The 21514-nt window shown below is 37.7% G+C and overlaps 1 long non-coding RNA gene and 1 other non-coding gene across 3 annotated transcripts in view; both read left to right on the top strand.

Annotated features, from left to right (window-relative positions):
* LOC141582279 (uncharacterized) overlaps positions 1-21514 on the top strand; it is a 267838-nt gene that overhangs the window by 184628 nt on the left and 61696 nt on the right. The window lies entirely within an intron of this gene.
* LOC141582345 (U6 spliceosomal RNA) lies at positions 13921-14027 on the top strand. The gene has a single exon (XR_012515212.1). It is a non-coding gene; the product is annotated as a U6 spliceosomal RNA (small nuclear RNA).

Here is a 21514-nt window from a genome sequence, read left to right on the forward strand (position 1 = left end):
GAATACATAGTCAACATATAGTCTTTTTATGTAGTTACGTGTATAATATACTATTTAAACATTTTATATCCATATATTTGTTACAAAATAAAGAGCTTTTGTCAGTGCCTATTGAGCATCACAGTGAATATGCAGTATTAAATTATAGCTGGTATCATAGGCACACGCTATCATGCCCAGCTAAATTTTGTATTTTTAGTAGAAATGGAGTTTCACCATGTTGGCCAAGATAGTCTTGATCTCCTGACCTCCTGATCTGCCCTCATCAGCCTCCTAAAGTGCTGGAATTACAGGCGTGAGCCACTGTGCCCGGCCTGCAGTATTGAAGCTTAAACCAGTATTTTGTTTAAACAAATGCATAACCTAGATTGTGACATATGTATATAAAATGTTGGGAATCCAATTCATATCATTTATAATCTGTGTTATATAAATGCAGTACTTCCCATTATTAATGATAGTTTCTGGTGTGCATGAGGGGAAATAAAAACATTATACATAAAATAGTAATTTTGCCAGGCCTTAATCCAACTGTAAGCACATTTAAAAAGATTCTTAGGTTTGAGATATTTATTTAATAAACAAAAGGAATACTTATATGTTAATTAAGACAATAGTTTAATATTAAAAAATGAAGCTTTACTTCATATACATTATCTGATATATTTAAATATTTTACTCATCCACTTAAAATTTATTGTGCAAAGGTTGCTACAATTTTTTCAGATAAAATATTTTTGAGTTCAAAAAGATGTGTTTGAACATACAAAATAAAATTTATGTTTGCTGTGTGCCAATATTCTCCATTAAATTTTGGATTAAACAATTGACTTGAGATCTTACATTAGTTAACATTACAATTCCCACAATTTGAGATTTAAGAAACTATAAGAAATTTAATAAGGAGACAAAATATGATTTATGGCTTATAAAGAGTTAAGAAATTTGATAGAAATTTGCATAAAATAGAGAAAATATCTTATTCTATTAAACATTCTAGGTTCTTTGAGGAGTTTAGATGATATTTCATACATGCTCAATTTTTATAAAGTATGTATTACCTGTCATTCAGATAATCTACAAATCAAGTGCAGATGAATACAAGAAATTTCTTTGCTATATATGATTCATTTTGAAGTTGTATATACAATTAATTCATAAAGTTTTAAATTTAAAATTAGAGACTAAACTAGATGCATCTGAAGTCCTACAGTCCATTCATTTAAAACACACTTCCATTGAAATTGGAAACCCAGAACTTCGTATTTAAATGAAAATCATAGCTTAGGGAAGAGATACACACACACACACACACACACACACACACACACACACACACACACACACACACAGAGTGGGGTGGAGAGAGAGAGAGAGAAAATATACTATTGGAGAAAATAGGCATCTCATCTCCACTGCCATCATAAAGATCTTCATAAAACTTGATGACAATAATCATTTTTTTTCATTACTTAACTTTCAAATATATCCGATAGTTGATAAGGAGTTCTAGTTTTGCATGCTAAAAATTATGTATTATTTTAAAATATAATATTTTTGGCATTCTTGAGAACAGAAGCTACTGTAAATAGATGTTAGTCTCAATACAGTCAACCTATGTAGTTATTCAGACTACAAACATTCATTTTACCATACAAGCAGGAATCTCCTCAGATGGAGAAGTGAAAGAATTACAAAACTGTGTAAAAATAAGAGTCTGTGGTTTTATTACTACAAAGAAAAATATGTCAAGAACCATTGAATTGTGGGAATGTTCGTAATAAAATATCACTTACAAAATTATATTGCACTATCTTCCTTACCCATTGTATTCATTCTCTTTCCAACTCCCCCATCACCTTTTCACATCCTTGATGAAGTCATAATTTGTAGTTGGCAAAATGTTTTTTTTAAAGTATCCATTTATTATATAGAGAATAAACCAGTGGTAAAACTTTAATGATATTTTCATTGTTGTTGCTGGAAAGGGTGGTTATATCTGAAATTACAAGAATTGTTTTGTTTTAAGTTTTCTTGAAGCTGATAAGAATTTATTAGTTATTTTAAGTTCTAAATATTATTTGTAATACCATAACACTGCTTAAAATTTATTAAGTAATATTTCAGACATCACATAAATTTTTCATAAAGATAAAATGTTGAATGGAAAATGATGAATATTTACCCCAATGCCAGTTCAGGATTCAGGGATATCAGTTAATAACAAAAATGTAGTTTTATGAAAATTGAAATATTTCCCTGAGATTGGAACATCTTATCTCAATAATTAGCTTAATATGCTCAAAAAACAAGAATATTCTGATATACATAAAATAGTTGCTGGTTATGAGTGTTAATAAATAGCATTTTAAATAATTATAGATTTCACAGCTTTCCTAAGAGGTTAGTTTCCCTTATCCTTGAGTTATTAGTTTACCAAATTTCTCCATTAACAATATCTTAGTTTTCTTATTTAAAAAATTCATAAATTTTGTATAATTTATTATCATGATGAATAAAAATCATTTTATGGAATAATACTGTAGCCTAGAGATAGCATAAAGTACTATTTCCTTGTTTTTTGAGATCAATAAGAGATTATAATTAAATTTTATATCAAGTAAACAAGAATGCATTTCATGAATTCCTAAAAACATCAAACGTTTATGAAGAACACTTAGTAACTTATTTAAGAACCCAATCGAGTATAAGGATAACACAATAAAAATATGAATTAATTAAAACATATTTTCCCTATAATATTTGCCTTAATATCATATTAGTGACTGACTTCAATTCATAGAGGAACAATTATTATACATACTCTTTATGAATTTCTGATGATTTGAAATTCATTTGTGTTAGCTTCCAGATAGAAGAAGGCTGTGTAAAATGTACACTTAAATAAGAAACAAAGAAAAAACAATGAACTCACTAATGTTTCTCTCATATGGAAAATATTTGTGATATTCCTCCTTTTGTTTTTATCTTAGAAATCAGCTTATTTTTCTCTCTTGCAACTTCTCTAACAATGAAACTGAATCATGGAGCTTTAGTTAATTACCTCACATATGTAGGCTCTCCCTTTCTAGACCTTGTTTGTACTTCCTAGAAACAAGGGATGTGAGACATTAGAAGCCAAATAAAATGTGAAGAAAGCCAATATGAGGAGACTTGAGAGTATTTCCTGGTGAAATCATGGGAACCTACATCAACACAGTATAACTGTGGCATTATAAAAAGGCAAGCAGGGCACATTTAGGCAGACATTAATTAAGAGATTCTGGCTCCTCATCTTTTCTCAAGTCTTGTGTGAAACATAAGGAATCTAGTTCCTCAGAAGAAAGGCAGGACATAGCTGGGATATGGGAGAGAGAGAGTTGATCTTCATATGATAGTGAAGTTAGAAATGAGAAGACTTGGAGTCAGAATCTGTGGAGGGTACAACTTAATTAGGAACTATGTATTAATAGAAGACTTACCTAGAAAAATGGTATTTGCAGAACCAGGGAGAAGCAGAGGGGACAAATTGGAAGCTGTGCCCTGACTGCATCCAGATAAAAGGCCACAAATTACAATGGCTGCAAACAGTTTTTTTTTTTTTTTCTTTTTTTTTTTTATTGCATTTTAGGTTTTGGGGTACATGTGATGAACATGCAAGATTGTTGCATAGGTACACACACAGCAGTGTGGTTTTCTGCCTTCTGTCCCCTCACCTGTATCTGTCATTTCTCCCCATGCTATCTCTTCTCACCTCCCCACCCCCCCGCCACTCCCCCATTTCCCCCCAACGGACCCCAGTGTGTAGTACTCCCCTCCCTGTGTCCATGTGTTCTCATTGTTCAACACCCACCTATGAGTGAGAATATACGGTGTTTGATTTTCTGCTCTTGTGTCAGTTTGCTGAGAATGATGGTTTCCAGGTTCATCCATGTCCCTACAAAGGACGTGAACTCATCGTTTTTGATGGCTGCATAATATTCCATGGTGTGTATGTACCACATTTTCTCTATCCAGTCTATCATTGTTGGGCATTTGGGTTCGTTCCAGGTCTTTGCTATTGTAAACAGTACTGCAATGAACATTCGTGTGCATGTGTCCTTCTAGTAGAATGATTTATATTCCTTTGGATATATACCCAGTAATGGGATTGCTGGGTCAAATGGGATTTCTATTTTTAGGTCCTTGAGGAATCGCCACACTGTCTTCCACAATGGTTGAATTAATTTACATTCCCACCAACAGTGTAAAAGTGTTCCTATTTCTCCACATCCTCTCTAGCATCTGTTGTTTCCCGATTTTTTAATGATCGCCATTCTAACTGGTGTGAGATGGTATCTCAATGTGGTTTTGATTTGCATTTCTCTGATGACCAGTGATGATGAGCATTTTTTCATATGTTTGTTGGCCTCCTGTATGTCTTCTTTTGTAAAGTATCTGTTCATATCCTTCGCCCATTTTTGAATGGGCTTGTTTGTTTTTTTCTTGTAGATCTGCTTTAGTTCTTTGTAAATTCTGGATATCAGCCCCTTGTCAGATGGGTAGGCTGCAAAATTTTTTTCCCATTCTGTTGGTTGCCGATTCACTCTACTGACTGTTTCTTTTGCCGTGCAGAAGCTGTGGAGTTTGATTAGGTCCCATTTGTCTATTTTGGCTTTTGTTGCCATTGCTTTTGGTGTTTTGGTCATGAAGTCCTTGCCTACGCCTATGTCCTGAATGGTTTTGCCTAGATTTTCTTCTAAGGTTTTTATGGTATTAGTTCTGATGTTTAAGTCTTTAATCCATCTGGAGTTAATTTTGGTGTAAGGTGTCAGGAAGGGGTCCTGTTTCTGCTTTCTGCACATGGCTAGCCAGTTTTCCCAACACCATTTATTAAACAGGGAGTCCTTTCCCCATTGCTTATTTTTGTCAGGTTTGTTGAAGATCAGATGGTTGTGGGTATGTTGTATTCCTCTGACGCCTCTGTTCTGTTCCATTGGTCTATATCTCTGTTTTGGTACCAGTACCATGCTGTTTTGATTACTGTAGCCTTGTAGTATAGTTTGAAGTCTGGTAGTGTGATGCCTCCTGCTTTGTTCTTTTTGCTTAGAATTGACTTGGCTATGCGGGCTCTCTTTTAGTTCCATATGAAGTTTAAGGTGTTTTTTTCCAGTTCTGTGAAGAAGGTCATTGGTAGCTTGATGGGAATAGCGTTGAATCTGTAAATTACTTTGGGCAGTATGGCCATTTTCAATATGTTGATTCTTCCTAACCATGAACATGGAATGTTTCTCCATCTGTTTGTATCCCCTCTTATTTCATTGAGCAATGGCTTGTAGTTCTCCTTGAAGAGGTCCTTTACGTTCCTTGTTAGTTGTATTCCTAGGTACTTTATTCTCTTTGTAGCAATTGTGAATGGCAGTTCATTCTTGATTTGGCTCTCTTGAAGTCTATTACTGGTGTATAGGAATGCTTGTGATTTTTGCACGTTGATTTTGTATCCTGAGACTTTGCTGAAGTTGTTTATCAGTTTCAGGAGACTTTGGGCTAAGATGATGGGGTCTTCCAGATATACAATCATGTCATCTGCAAATAGAGACAATTTGATTTCCTCCTTTCCAATTTGGATACCCTTTATTTCTTTTTCTTGCCTGATTGCTCTGGCTAGAACTTCCAGTACTATATTGAATAGGAGTGGTGAGAGAGGGCATCCTTGTCTAGTGCCAGATTTCAAAGGGAATGCTTCCAGTTTTTGCCCATTCAGTATGATATTGGCTGTTGGTTTGTTGTAAATAACTTTTATTGTTTTGAGATACGTTCCGTCAATACCTAGTTTATTGAGAGTTTTTAGCATAAAGAGTTGTTGAATTTTGTCGAAAGCCTTCTCTGCATCAATTGAGATAATCATGTGGTTTTTGTCTTTGGTTCTGTTTGTGTGGTGAATTACGTTTATGGACTTGCGTATGTTGAACCAGCCTTGCATCCCCGGGATGAATCCTACTTGATCATGGTGGATGAGCTTTGATATGCTGTTGCAATCGGTTTGCCAGTATTTTATTGAAGATTTTTGCATCTATGTTCATCATGGATATTGGCCTGAAATTTTCTTTTCTTGTTGCGTCTCTGCCAGGATGATGTTTGTCTCGTAAAATGATTTGGGAAGGATTCTCTCTTTTTGGATTGTCTGGAATAGTTTCAGAAGGAATGGTATCAGCTCCTCTTTGTATGTCTGGTAGAATTCAGCCGTGAACCCATCTGGACCTGGGCTTTTTTTGGGTGGTAGGCTCTTTATTGCTGCCTCGACTTCAGACCATGTTATTGGTCTATTCAGGGTTTCGGCTTCTTCCAGGTTTAGGCTTGGGAGGATGCAGGTGTCCAGGAATTTATCCATTTCTTCCAGGTTTACTAGTTTATGTGCATAGAGTTGCTTGTAATAATCTCTGATGATGGCTGGATTTCTGTGGAATCTGTGGTGATATCCCCTTTATCTTTTTTTATTGCATCAATTTGGTTATTCTCTCTTTTCTTTTTTATTAATCTGGCTAGTGGTCTGTCTATTTTGTTGATCTTTTCAAAAAACCAGCTCCTGGATTTATTGATTTTTTGAAGAGTTTTTTGTGTATCTATTTCCTTCAGTTCTGGTCTGATCTTAGTTATTTCCTGTCTTCTGCTAGGTTTTGAGTTTTTTTGATCTTGCTCCTCTAGCTCTTTCAATTTTGATGATAGGGTGTCAATTTTAGATCTCTCCTTTCTTCTCATGTGGGCACTCATTGCTATATATTTTCCTCTAGAGACTGCTTTAAATGTGTCCCAGAGATTCTGGTATGTTGTGTCTTTGTTCTCATTGGTTTTGAAGAACATCTTTATTTCTGCCTTCATTTCATTGTTTATCCAGTCGACATTCAGGAGCCAGTTGTTCTATTTTCATGAAGTTCTGCAGTTCTGAGTTAGTTTCTTAATTCTGAGTTCTAATTTGATTGCATATGGTCTGAGAGACGGTTAAGATTTCATTTGTTTTGCATTTACTTAGGAGTGATTTATTTCAAATTATGTGGTCAGTTTTAGAGTAGGTGCTGTGTGGTGCTGAGCAGAATGTATATTCTATGGATTTGGGTTGGATATTTCTGTAGATGTCTATTAGGTCTGCTTGGTCCAGATCTGAGTTCATGTCCTGGGCGTCCTTCTTAATTTTCTGTCTCAATGATATGTCTAACAGTGACAATGGAGTGTTAAAGTATCCCATTATTATTATGTGGGAGTCTAAGTCTCTTTGTAAGTCATTAAGGACTTGCATTATGTTCCTCGGTGCTACCCTGGTGCTCCTGTATTGAGTGCATAAATATTTAGGATCGTTAGCTCTTCTTGTTGCATTGATCCTTTTACCTTTATGTAATGCCCTTCATTGTGTCTTTTGATCTTTGTTGTTTTAAAGTCCATTTTATCAGAGACTAGGATTGCAGCTCCTGCTTTTTATTTGCTCTCAATTTGCTTGACACGTCTTTCTGCATCCCTTTATTTTTAGCCTACATGTGTCCTTGCACAAGTGATGGGTTTCCTGAATACAGCACAGTGATGGATTTTGACATTTTATGCAATCAGATGGTCTATGTCTTTTAATTGGGTCATTTAGTCCACTTACATTTAAGGACAATTTTGTTATGTGTGAATTGGATACTGCATTTTGACGCTAGCAGGCTGTTTTGTCCTTTAGTTGACACATTGTCTTCATTGTGTCGATGGTCTTTACCATTTGGTACATTTTTGGAGTGGCTGTTACTGATTGTTCCTTTCCTTGATTAGTGCTCCTTTCAGAAGTTCTCGTAAGGCAGGCCTGGTGGTGAGAAAATCTCTCAGTAATTGCTTGGCCATAAAGGATTTTCTTTCTCCTTAGAATGTGAAGCTTAGTTTGGTTGGATATTAAATTCTAGGTTGACAGTTCTTTTCTCTAAGGATGTTGAATATTGGCCCCCACTCTCTTCTGGCTTGTAGGGTTTGTGTGGAGAGATCTGCTGTGAGTCTGGTGGGCTTCCCTTTGAGGGTAACCCGACTTTCTCTTTTGCTGCCCTCAGCATTTTTTTCCTTCATTTTGACCCTGGTGAATCTGACGATTATGTGTCTTGGGGTTGCTCTTCTTGAGGTATATCTTTGTGGTGTTCTCCATACTTCCTGGACTTGAATAGTGGCCTGCCTTGCTGGGTTGGGGAAGTTCTCCTGGATAATATCCTGAAGAGTGTTTTCCAGCTTGCATTCATTCTTTCTGTACATTGAGGTACGCCTATCAAACGTAGATTAGGTCTTTTCACATAATCCCATATTTCTTGGAGGCTTTGTTCATTTCTTTTCACTCTTTCCTCTCTATTCTTGCCTTCTTATTTTACTTCATTGCATTGATTTTCAATCTCTGATATTTTTTATTCTGCTTGGTCAGTTCTGCTTTTGAAATTTGTGTATGCTTCATGAAGTTGTTGTGGTGTGTTTTTCAGCTCCATCAAGTCGTTTCTATTCTTCTCTAATCTATTTATTCTAATCAGTATATCATCTAACCTTTTTTCTAGGTTCTTAGTTTCTTTGCATTGGGTTAGCACATGTTCTTTTAGCTCTGAGAAGTTTGTTATTACCCACCTTCTGAAGCCTATTTCTGTCAGTTCATCAGATTCATTCTCCATCTATCTTTGATCCTTAGCTGGTGAGGAGTTATGATCCCTTGGATGAGAAGAAGTCTTCTGGTTTTTGGCGTTTTCTTCCTTTTTGCGCTGGTTTCTTCCCATCTTAGTGGCTTTATCTACCTGTGGTCTTTGTACTTGGTGACTTTCAGGTGGGGTCTCTAAATGGATGCCCTTTTTATTGATGTTGAAGCTATTTCTTTCCACTTAGTTTTCCTACTAACAGTCAGGCCCCTCTGCTGCAGGATCACTGGAGGTGCTCTCAAGATCCCACTCACCTGGAGATCACCCGTGGGGCTGCAGAACAGCAAAGGTTGCTGCCGGCTTCTGCCTCCGCTATCCTCATACCACAATGGTATCCACCAGATGTTGGCCTGAGCTTTCCTTTATGAGGTGTCTTTTTGTGTATATGGGGCTCAGAGAATTGCTTGAGGAGACATTCTGTCCCTTATAAGAGCTCAAGTGCTGTGCTGGGAGTTCTGCTGTTTCGTGCAGAGCTGCTGGGCTAGTACCTTTAACTCTGCTGCAGCTGAACTCATAACCTGCTATTTTCCCAGGTGCTCTGTCCTAGGAAGGTCAGCCTTATTTATAAGTTCCTGCCATGCTGCTGCCTTTTTTCATAGATGCCCTGCCTGGCACAAAGTAGTCTGCATTGGTAGTGGCAGACTTCCTTGGTATTGGGGGATGCCCTTCCCCCCATGAAGTTGGGCCATCCCAGTTTCAGCTACGCTTGTTGTGAAACTCTTAATCCAGAGTGTTTCAGATTTCTTGTCTCGTGAGTGTGGTACCCGTCAAGCCAGATCACATCACCTGGTTTCCTGTCTCAGCCCCCTCCCTTTCAGTTGAATGGACAGCTCTGTCTCCCAGGCATTCCAGGCACCAGTTGAAATGGCCACCCAAACTTTTGTGAATTTCTTTGTCCTGATGCATCCCTGGCTGAAACTGCTGAAATGAAAACTCATGGTGCTTTTATGCTCAGGAATCTCCTTGTCTGTTGGCAGTGAAAACTTCTTTGGAAATGTAGTGAGCACTCACTCTCTGCACTGTTCTTGCTGGGAACTACATTCTGAAGATGTTCCTATTCAGCCATCTTGGATCTTCCTTAATCTTATGATTTCTAAGAAAAACTCTATAAGTCGTATCTTATTTATTATTAATATTTTGAATTAAAAGCTTCTTTTGTATTATACGTTTACACCACAGACATAATGGTGATTTTCTGGAGGATCACTAGAACTAGCATCAGACAACATAGGGAAAATTCTTCACAATATACTATATACATCTGTGTGTATTACACACATGTATATATAAATACACACACACACACATATATATATATACACACCTATATACATACACAAACACACAAACACACACACACACACGTTTATTTTGAAACAGAGTCTCACACAGTCTGTCGCCCAGGTTGGAGTGCAATGGCATAATCTCAGCTCACAGCAACCTCCACCTCCTGGTTCACATGATTCTCCTACCTAAACCTTTTGAGTAGCTGGGATTACAGGTGCACACCAGCATTCCTGGTTAATTTTTTTATTTTTAGTAGAGATGAAGTTTCCCTATGCTGGCCACACTGGTCTCGAACTTCTGACCTCGTGATCCATGCACCTCAGCAGCTAGGATTATAGGTGTGAGCCACTGCGCCCAGCCACATGTAGAAGTGCAGTACTACATACAACACTGAACATTACATGCTGCTTGGATTACAGGTGTGAGCCACAGTATCCAGCTGCATATATTTTTTTATTTCTCTTTTTAAGAATCCTGATCTTAAATGAGTTCACAGTTGGATGTAGAAGTGCAATGCTTAGATGCAGATGTGTACATATAGGATACAAAACTTAGATTTAAGTTATGAATAAATGTAATTCTTATAACTGACTATAACAGTATTAGAAAAGTCATATATTGATAAAACCTTCTTCAGAAAAAGGAACTTAAAAACTTAGAGGAACTGCTTCTGTCCAAATATATGCATAGCTAAGGCTCTTACAATGGTGTGGTTTATAGGATAGATATCAGAGTGTAAATCCAATTTTAAAAACGTAGTCAAATGTATTAATCTTATATTTTATGCCTATGATTATTTTGTAATTCAGAGAAAGGCTTTTCCAATTCTGAACTTCTTTAAAATCCTCTAGTGATTTATTTTTCGTGGTGTTTAAATCAATATTGAAACTTTCTGGAATTTACACTCTATTAGGTTTGAATTTTTGTTCAACTTCTTTTCAGTTACATATTCACCATGGGAATTTTTTCATTATACAAATATACATCTTATGCTTTAAATTCAGAGGAAATTATGATATGTTATTCTATTGTGTGCTAACTAAAATGTTGCTTTGTTGACTTAGAGTTCTCTTAGCCATAAGAAAGAAAAAGATCTCTTGCATGAAAATAGCATGTTCTGGGAAAAAATTGCCATGCTTAGACTGGAACTAGACAAAATTCAACAGCAGAACCTGCTAAGGGAAAAAAAATTTTTTGGAGGACATTGAAAGTGTGAAAGAAAAGAATGCTAATATTCAAAAGGCTATAAAATTGGATAAGGAAGAATGAACAAAGACAGTATTTAAAGACAGTGGACAGCTTAGCATTTTGACAACGAAGAATAAAATGGTCAGTTCTGAATTGGAGAATGTGAGACACAACTAGGAAACACTGGAAATGGAAATTCAATCATGTCCTTGTAGACTGGCTACTGATCTACATGACTGTGACCAAAGCCAGATAGCAGAAAGAGACTTCTTTCCAGAGAACAAAACCTCAACAGGTTTATTTACAAGAGACAATGAATTCTCATACATCTAACCTGAAAGAGAACAGCAAGATTCTTTCTGAACAACTGTAATGCTTATTGTAAAAATTAACAGCCTAAAAATTCAGCTCCATCACACAAGATAAACTGTGAAAGAAAAGACAGGACAGGCTGCCATCTTTCCTGTTGGAGGAACTTAATTATTCCAGCCTGTGGGCATTGGAGAGTACAAACTGACCAGGGGCAGAAGAGTTCCCGCAGCACAGCACAGCTGCTTTACCAAATCATGGCCAGACTGCTTCTGTTAGCAGGCTCCTGATCCTTCTTACTGAATAGGACCTCCCACCTGGTGCTTACAGCTACCCTCACAGGTGTTCCCTGGCCTATGGAGATTTGAAACATTCCTTAGACAGAGCTCCCACAGAGAAAGGCAGGCCACCATCTTTGCTGTTTGGATGACTAGGTTCTGGCCTTAGGGCTTTGTAGAACCCAAGCTGACCAGGGGTGTAAGTGGTAGCTCAGCACAGCAGAGCCACCTTGCAAAAACATGGCCAGACCCTTGTTTAAGTCAATCCCCAACCACATTTTTAATCACTTCCATATCTCCTCAATGAGCAGGTCCTCCTGGCTTGGGTCTTTATCCAGGACCCCACTGAAGCCAACAAGCCAGTAGCAACTTGGCAATTTCTTGGACAGAGCTTCACAGATAGACTGAAATCCTCTCTGCCACTGCCTCTGCAGTGGATCTGCCCTTGTTACCTTCAGAATATCAAGAAAGCAAAGACCCTAAGTGCCATATTGATAACTCTAACAAGCTGCAGTTGACCCAAGGAACAAGGCAGTCCATCTCTTGTGGATACCACATACCCCCCACTGCTTATCACTGGACAGGGAACTCTGGCTTGGGCCGATAGAACAGACCCTCTATCCTGTGATGATTACACTAAGTGATAGCTAACTCACATCTCTCTGCGGTAGAGCCCCCAGGAGACAAGCAAAGTGATGGAGCAGGAAGCCAGCTGATGTGAAGCCCAGAGGGCAGGAACAGATATCTCTCTAGGCTCTACTTGGTCTTATGAGACACTTTATCCCAGCACTTTAGGAGTGTGGAGGTCTGATCAGCCATATCTCATGTGAAGATTGCCCAGCAGAGATCAGGTATGTGATTTACCCTATTAATAAAAGGAAACTTGCTCAAAAAAGAAGTCTGGCCACGTTTTTGTAGAGTAGCTGTGCTGTGCTGGGGCCTCACTTTTCAGAGAGTTATCTGAGGCGTGATATCTACTGGGCATTCTTGCACATGAGATGAAGCTGGTCTGACCTCAGCACTACTTAGTCTGCTTGCCTCTCCCGGGGCCCCAGCCTGGCCACGCCTGCCTACAGGGCACTCTCAGCTGCCCACACCTTTGTTTCTGTGCCAGTGGACCATGCCTGAGCAGTGAAGAGATGCAGCAAAGTGGACCCTTCAGGCACGCACCCGTCTCTACATTGCTTCTCCATACTGAAGCTCTTTATACACAAACGTCCTACATCACTTTGCTGGTGTGTGTTTACATGAGGGGATTTTGCTGCACTTGCCCTACCAGCACATGGGAATGTAGCACACACTTCAACCCACACCAACTCCCATTGAAGAAAGAGCCATGGCAGGCAGAAGAACATAATCACAACCTCTGCCAACACCTTCTCCTTGTGCTAATTCTGTGCACAAAAAGGGAATGGTAATATACGTTGAGTGGTCGTTGCTGCTTAGGGGGTCACAGAGATGGCACCCAGACATGCACAGGCCAGCACCCTAACCTGAACCAACACTACCACCAGTGCAACAGCACACACAGCAGGGGTCTTCTGGCCGCCACCAAGCTGTCTTGCCTCCACGACTTCCACCACTGGGCAAATGCCAACAGGGAAGCAGGCAGTTTTGCATCTGCTAACACTCTGCCACAGCTGCCACACTTTGCTGCCTTCAGTACAGTAGACTCCAAACTTTGAGGAGCCAGAGAACAAAGTTGAGACCCAATATAAGTTTCCCAGAGTTAAAGCACACAACCCAGGAATTGAGAGATGAATTTTGCCCCCCAAAATCCTCCAAAACCAAAGGCAGCTGCCTGATTCTACCTTAAACCACAATCAAACCCTCAAGGTCATCAAATATGATAAAAGAAAAATATCCTGTGCAAAGGTCAGCAACCTCAAAGGTTGAAGGTGAATAAGCTCATAAAGATGAGGAAGAATCTGTGCAAGAACACTGAAACTCAAGAAGTCAGCATGCCTTCTTTCCTCCAGATGATTACATCAACTGTTCAGCCTGTTCAAGTTTTCAGAACTGGCCAGAGGCTGACATGTATGCAATGATACAAGTAGAATTCAGAATGTGGGTAGAAACAAAGTTCACTGAGTGAAAGAAGTATGTCATCATCCAATGCAAGGAGGCCAAAAATCATTGTAAAACATCGCAGGAGCTAACAGGCAATATATCCAGTATAAACAACATTACTGGTGCTCACTTTGGCAGCACATATATTAAAATTGGAATGATTCAGAGAAGATTAGCATGGCCACTGCTCAAGGAGGACCTAAAAATTCATGAAGCATTCCATATTTGTAGAAAGAATCAATATCTTGAAAATATCCATACTACCCAAAGTAATTTATAGATTCAATGCTGTCCCCCTCAAGCTACCAATGATCTTATTCACAGAACTGGAAAAACCCACCTTAAACTTCATATGGAATCAAAAGAGAGTGTGCATAGCCAAGACAATGCTAAGCAAAAAGAACAAAGCCAGAGGCATCATGCTACCCGATTTCAAACTATAATACAAAGCTACAGTAATCAAAACAGCATGGTACTGGTACTAAAACAGAGAAATAGACCAGTGGAACAGAACAGAGGTCCTGGTGGCAATGGCACACATCCACAACCATCTCATCTTTGACAAACCTGACAAAGACAAGCAATGGGAAAAGGATTTCTTGTTTAATAATTGTTGTTGGGAAAACAGGCTACCAGTGTCCAGAAAGCAGAAACTGGACCTCTTCCTTTCACCTTACAGTAGAATTACCTCCAGATGGATTAAAGATCTAGACATAAGACCTAATGCCATAAAAAAATCTAGACAAAAAATAGGCAAAGCCATTCAGGACATAGGTGTAGGCAAGTACTTCATGACTAAAACACCAAAAGCATTGGCAACAAAAAGGAACATAGACAAATGGGACCTTATTAAACTCCAGAGCTTATGTACAGCAAAAAAAACCATCATTAGAGTGAACCAGCAACCAGCAGAATGAGAAACAATTTTTGCAATCTACCCATCTGACAAATGGCTGATATCCATAATCTACAAAGAAATAAAACAGATTTACAAGGAAAAAAACAAAAGTGGACAAAGGATATGAACAGACACTTTTGAAAAGAAGATATATATCACCTCATGCCAGTTAGAATGGTGACCATTAAAAAATCTGGAGACAACAGATACCAGAGAGCATGTGGAGAAATAGGAACACTTTTACACTGTTTCTAGGAGTACAAACTAGTTGAACCATTTGTGGAAGGCAGTGTGGCACTTGCTCAAGGGCCTGGAAATTGTAATTCCATTTGACCCAGCAATCCCATTACTGGGTATATACCCAAAGGATTATAAATCATTCTATTATAAAGACACATGCACACGTATGTTCACAGTGGCACTGTTTACAATGGCAAAGACCTGAAAACAACCCAAATGTCCAGAGACGATAGACTGGACAAGGAAAATATGACACACATACACCATGGAATATTATGCAGCCACAAAAAACGATGAGTTTGTGTCCTTTGTAGGGACATGAATCAATCTGGAAACCATCATTCTCAGCAAACTGACAGAAGAAAGAAAATCCAACACTGCATGTTCTCACTCATAGGCAGGTGATGAATAATGATAACACATGGACACAGGGAGGGGTGCATCACACACTGGGGTGTTTTTGGGGGTGGCCAACAGGGGGACACCAGGGGTTGGGGAAGTCAGGGAGGGATTACCTGAAGAGAAATGCCAGATGTATGTGACGGGATGGAGGCAGGAAACCACATTGCCATATGCGTACCTATGCAACAATTCTGCATGATCTGCATGTGTACCCTATAACCTGAAGTACAGCTTTTAAAAAAAGAATAAACTGATGTGATAGAGCTGAAAAGCACACTACATGAATTTTTATAATGCAGCCACATGTAATTGTGTGTGATTGCCTTATAAAAATTTTTGTAATGTGTGTGGGCACCCAAGGGTGCCCTGTAAGCAGGTGTTGCCAGGCTGGGGTCCTGGGAGAGGCAAGCAGACTAAGGAGTGCTGAGGTCAGACCGGCACCATCTCATGTGCAAGACCACCTAGTAGAATAGATCAAGCAAAGGTCAGAGTCTCAGAGCTTAAAAACTGGCTTTCTGAAAGAAAAGAGGCAAGAATGGGAGAAAAGAATAAAAAGGAATGAACAAAACCTTTGAGAAATAAAGTATTATGTAAAAAGGTGAAATATATGCCATATTAATGTACCTGAAAGAGATGACAAAAATGTAACCAAATTGGAAAACATATTTCAGAATATCATTCATCAGAATTTCCCCAACCTAGCCAGACAGAACAACATTGAATTCAGGAAATCTAGAGAAGCTCAGATATGCCACAAGAAGAACATCTCTAAGACACATAATCATCAGGTTCTCCAAGATCAAAATGAAATAAAACTTGTCAAAGGCAGCTAGCGAGAAAGACAAGGTCACCTACAAAAGGAATCCCATCAGACTAACAGTGAACTGCTCAGCTGAAACCCCACAAGCCAGAAGAGATATTCAACTACTTAAAGAAAAAAATTTCAACCTGGAATTTCAAGTCCAGCAAAACTAAGTGTCATAAGTGAAGGAGAAATAAGAACATTTTCAGGCAAGCAAATGCTGAGGGAATTCATTACCAGCAGATCTATCTTACAAGAGCTCCTGAAAGTAGAATTTAATATGGAAAGAAAAGATCATCACCAGCCACTACAAAAATGCACTGAATTACACAGACCAGTGATGCTAAAAAAAAACAACCATGTACACAAGTCTGTGAAGTTATCAATTAGGAGCAGGATGACAGGATCAAATACTTACATATCATTGCTAACTTTAAATGTAAATGGGCTAAATGCTCCAATTGAAAGACATAGGGCGACAAGATAGATAAAGAGCCAAGACTCATTTGATTATGCTGTCTTTAAGAGACCCATCTCAAATGAACTCCCATACATAGGCTCAAAATGAATGGAGAAAAATCCTTCAAGTAAATGGGAAACAGAAAAAAACAGGTGTTGCAATCCTGGTTTCTGACAAAACAGGCTATACGAATAAAGATAAAAAGAGAAGGGCATGGGCCCGGCACGGTGGCTCAAGCCTGTAATTCCAGCACTTCGGGAGGCCGAGGCGGGCGGATCATGATGTCAAGAGTACAAGCCAATCCTGGCCAACATGGTGAAACCCCATCTCTACTAAAAATACAAAAAAAAAAAAAAAAAAAATTAACTGAGCGTGGTGGCATGGTCCTGTAGTCCCAGCTACCTGGGAGGATGAGGCAGGAGAATTGCTTGAACCCAGGACACAGAGGTTGCAGTGAGTTCAGATTGCACCACTGCACTCCAGTCTGGTGCCTGGCAACAGAGCGAGACTCTACCTCAGAAGAAAAAAAAAAAAAGAGAGAGAGAAGGACATTACCAATGTGGCCCTGACCTTTGATAAATGTTATTATTGCTTGATACCAACCTGGGCTATCCTTATTGTTCAAACCAATGGGATAGATGATTTGCTGAAGTTTGGGAGCTTCTGCCCCCTGGAGAGTCCCGGATCTCCCAAAATTTGGTTCAGAGGTAAGGTTGATTTTGCTTTACAGCTCCTTTTGTGAAGTTTTTCTCATTTCCGATAAGGAAGACAAGTTGTTCTGCTTCCATGATGGTGGAGCACAGGCACTTCCTTTCTTGAGTCTCAGCTTGCTTCTGACAGGAAAGGTGAGTGTGAATTTTTTCCTGTTTCTAAGATGGTAGAGAACAGTCATCAGCCTGAGCCTTATTTCCAGGTAAGTGGCTAAATTAGAGATTTGTCTTAAAATTTTTCCTTAATGACCAAAAGTTAAGATTACCAACCACTTAGTTTTAATTTCTCCTTAACATTAAGACACTCAGTAATCATATTTATTGTGCATTTTTTAATTTTGCTTAACTTTTTTTATTTATTTATGTTTGAGATTTTATTTCACTTTTCTTTCATCAAGTATGACCATATCTTTCTGACTTGGTCAAATCCAAGGGAATGTTCCAAATTTTGGGAAGCAAGTCATCTGAATTGGCTAAAACTCTTGTAGCTGCCAAGTATGTATTTTCTAGTTTGTAGAAATTTCTTCTTCTTCTTTTTTTTTTTTTAACCTAAGAGTTTCTGTCCACATTAGGCCATCTTTATCAGCCAAGGCCAAACTGAAGGAGCAGTGGTGACCTTCCAATCCTAAGATTCTGCCCTGTTCCCTACAGCAACCTGAGTTTGGTTCCTAAATCTAATTCTTTCTGGTTTGATATTTGTTACTTTTTAAATATCAGCAGTTTTTCCCAGCTATGATGTGGTAGTAAGAGATTCAAAAGGATTTTCTTTAAGAGCTTTATAATTAAAAGCATATTTCTTTTATTATTATTATCATCAACCCATGATCTACCTTAGGTATTTCTCCTAATGCTATCCCTCCCCTAGGCCCATCCGCAACAGGCCCAGGTGTGTGATATTTTCCTCCCTGTGTCCATGTACTCTCATTGTTCAACTCCCACTTCTGAGTAAGAACACGTGGCATTTGGTTTTCCATTCTTGTGTCAGTTTGCTGAGAATGATGGTTTCTAGTTTCATCCATGTCCCTGAGAAGGACATGAACTCATTCTTTTTCATGGCTGTGGGTGTATATGTGTGACATTTTCCTTATCCAGTTTATTATTGATGGGCATCTGGGTTGGTTCCAAGTTTTTGCTGTTGTGAACAGTGCTGCAGTAAACATATGTGTGCATATGTCTTTGTGGTAGAATGATTTATAATCCTGTGGGTATATACCCAGTAGTGGGATTGCTGGGTCCAATGGCATTTCTATTTCTAGATCATTGAGGAATCACCACACTGTCTTCCACAATGGTTGAACTAATTTACACTCCTACCAACAGTGTAAAATATTTCCTATATCTCTACATCCTCTCCAGCATCTGTTGTTTTCTGACTTTTTTAATTATTGTTTTTCTGAAATGACAAGTGATGATGAGCTTTTCATCATATGTTTGTTAGCTTCATAAATGTCTTCTTTCCAGGAGTGTCTGTTTATATTCTTTGCCTACTTTTTGATGGAGTTGGTTTTTTCTTGTAAATTTAAGTTCTTTGTAGATTCTGTATATTAGTCCTTTGTCAGATGGATAGATTGCAAAAATGTTCTCCCATTCTGTGGGTTGCCCATTCACTCCGATGATAGTTGTGTTTTGTTTCATTTTAGTTTTCTGTGCAGAAGCTTTTTAGTTTAGTTTAATTCTGTGCAGAAGCATTTGTCAATTTTGACATTTGTTGCCATTGCTTTTGGTGTTTTAGTCATAAAGTCTTTGCCTATGCCTATGTTCTGAATGATATTGCCTAGGTTTTTTTCTAGGGTTTTTATAATTTTAGGTCTTCACTTTTAGTCTTTTACCCATCTTGTGTTAATTTTTGTATAAGGTGTAAGTAAGGGGTCCAGTTTCAGTTTTCTGTATATGGTTACCCAGGTTTCCCAACACCTTTTATTAAATAGGTAATCCATTCCCAATGGTATTTTTGGTCTAGTTTGTCAAAGTTCAGATGGTTGTAGATGTGTGGCATTATTTTTGAGGGCTCTGTCCCATTCCATTGCTCTATATATCTGTGTTGGTTCCAGTACCATGCTGTTTTGGTTACTTTAGGCTGGTAGTATAGTTTGAAGTCAGGTAGCATGATGTCTCCAGTGTTGTTCTTTTTGATTTGCTATGCGGGTTCTTTTTTCATCCCAGATGAAATTAAAGGTAGTTTTTGGAAATTCTGTGAAGAAATTGTAAATGGTAGCTTGATAGGAATAGCATTGAATCTATAAATTAGTTTGAACCATGGGGCCATTTTTATAATATTGATTTTTTGTATCCATGAGCATGGATTTTTAAAATGTGTTTGTGACCTCTCTTATTTCTTTGAGCAATGGTTTGTAGTTCTCCTTTAAGAAGAACTTTGAGTACGGACCCAGGAAGGACAAGGCAGCTGTCTTGGTTCTCCGTGAGTCCATGCTTAACATTGAACTTATATTCCTTTAAATATCAGTTGTTTCTCCAATTTAAGTTCATAGTAGTTGTAACTGATGGGTTGTCATAGGTAACTTGACTTATACCATGGAGTTCATTCAAATTGCATATATAAACAGTTTCAGTATTGGCTGATTTAGAATGACAGTCTGACAAAATGTTTTCTTGGTATTCAATTAAGTTTTCTTCTACTTGGGTAGGAGTTTAAAAAACAAGTAAGACTTTTCATTAAAATTCCAGGAAATCTTACACAGTCCTTAAAGTATTTGGGATAATTTGACAAAGGATGTGATTCTAAAGTTTCCAGAAATCTGTATTCAAGAGCTCTTTTTCGTGGTCTTTTCATTATTTCAGGAACCTCCTAAAAGACACCATATTCTAGGACATTTTGTGCTTGTGAAGTTTTCAGAAACTGCATCAGTATTAAGCAGTTAAGTGTGGAAATGATGTTAAATAGTTATAGTTACATGATTGACAAGAAAGTTTGTTCATTTCTGTGGTCTACAATTTATCATGGAAACAATATAATTGATAGCACATATTTTGGCATATTAGAATTTTAGGAATTTCATACAATTTTCAAACATATATTAACATTGCCTAGAATACAATCTGAAGAAAGTCAAATATTTCTTATTTTGACAGTGCTCCTCATGTAACAACATGTCAAATAATTCCATATACTTCTCTTTTGGATTTTTCAGTGCCCTCTTGTGCATTCCAAATTAAGAAGTCAAAAAGACTTAATTTTGAAGATAAAATTGGATTTGGGGAAGTGTATCAAATATATTAATATTCATATAAATATAATAAAGGCCTAAAACATTTGATATAAAATGAAATGCCAGGTCACAGTAAGTCATTCATTTAGCCAAAATGGTAACTCAAAAAATGTTTAAATGCAAAAGCCTTTACTCATTGATAGAAGACTCAGCTTTTCAAGCAATGTGTGTCTTTCCCTTCTTTTTCCTGTAATTTGAGGAGAGACAGAAATCTTTTTTATTCTTTAATATTATGTTAAAATCATATTCAAGAAAGAAAGCCAAATTTCACTCCTCCATTAGTGTACTGTTAATGTCAACTCAAATTTTTAATAAAACCTTAAAGATGAATTCATCCAGTCTTCATCAGTTTGACTATAAGTTGAAATTCTTATAAGCTTTTGATAACATTTTACAAATTTGTATTAAAGCAAAATTAGTACTCTAAGAAAACCCTGTTGTGTTTTTATTCCAATGTTCAATTTATGGAAAAACTGAACAATACTCCTTTAAATTTAGCCAGTGTGTTCACACGGTGTTTCTTTCACAAGATGACTAGTTCACAAACCTTCCACAACATGCTCAAAACTTTAGCTTCATTCTATTTAAGTCAAAACAATTTTTAACCTTCTGAATGAAGCAAAAATTTGCATTCTAATGCCTTATAATGTTTTACTGAAAGCACATTTCACTTTTTCCACAAAGCTTCCATGTAAAACTTTTTTCAGTAGTCTCAATTATATGTTACAATGTTAGCTCTTAGCAATTTTTTTTTTTTTGGTGAAACACCTGTCAGGTAAGTTATTTTAATTTTGTACTAGGTATGGAGCCTAGGACACCAGACACAAGTGCATATAAAGTCTGACTTTTTCAAGCATAGCCAGGGAGCACGGCTAACTCCACATGTTCTCAGACCTTACCTAGAATCTAGTGACTCCAAAGCAGGTAAGTTGAACGAATTTTAAAAGTCAAAAAAAGCAGTTTATTACTTTAAATCA

The sequence above is a fragment of the Saimiri boliviensis genome, chromosome 19 (assembly GCF_048565385.1).
Source record: "Saimiri boliviensis isolate mSaiBol1 chromosome 19, mSaiBol1.pri, whole genome shotgun sequence".
In the NCBI taxonomy this organism is placed as follows: Eukaryota; Metazoa; Chordata; class Mammalia; order Primates; family Cebidae; genus Saimiri; species Saimiri boliviensis.